Raw genomic sequence first — 816 nt, 5'->3', positions numbered from 1 at the left:
TCTAGCACTAACTTGCCAGAAGTTCGGGCAGCAACGCAGCGGCCCAAGGGACTCTCTTCCATTGCCCGTAGTTACACGACCCAGCTGGTGTAAGCACCAACGTAGCCGTCTGCTTTCTGGAGAAATGGAGAAGGGCACCAAGCTAAGCAGCAGAAGGAACTAGCAGGAAACAAAAGCAATAATCACAGAGAACAGAAAAAGGATGTGGAGGTGAAGGCAGAGGGGGAAAAAAAGGCAAACAGTCGCTGGATAAAATTCCTTGGACCTTATTCTTTAAGGGACTGGTTGATTTTAATGACCTTTTCTGGCCTCGGGGCTGTGAATTTGTGAGAAGGACGAGTGAGGCAACTCGGACAAGGAAAGGGATGGTAGCAGCGGTGCTAAGCTTACCGCAGGGCGGGGTTTATCTGCCAGCCTCATCGCACCGCGTTCCCTTTGGAAAAGGCCGGGAGCCTCGGTCTCGGCAGTTGGCACGTTAAAGGTCCCTCTACTGCGAGGAGAGGGAGCGTTCCAACAATTACAAAGTGAAAGTTGTTACTTCAGAGCTGCAATAATTTGGGAGAGTCTTAGAAGCCTTGTTTTCTTTCCCATAAACCTTTCAACGTTACGAAGTTCTGCCGTTTCCAAAATATAATAAAATCTTTTACTGTGACATCTTGCGTTTATATAGAGCACTTGATCCCGTAGCGCCCTGACGTTTTCGCAGCTGATAGGCCAGCGGGAGGTTAGTGTGCTCGTCCCTGATCGGCAGCCAGGTCGCGGAGGAAGCGCGCCCCGAGCGTGGCGAGGCTGCCGGAGGCTCAGGCCTCGTCCCCT

Source organism: Egretta garzetta, unplaced genomic scaffold, assembly GCF_000687185.1.
Source record: "Egretta garzetta isolate BGI_Z169 unplaced genomic scaffold, ASM68718v1 scaffold195, whole genome shotgun sequence".
Taxonomy (NCBI): Eukaryota; Metazoa; Chordata; class Aves; order Pelecaniformes; family Ardeidae; genus Egretta; species Egretta garzetta.
Note: the sequence above shows the minus strand (reverse complement) of the source record.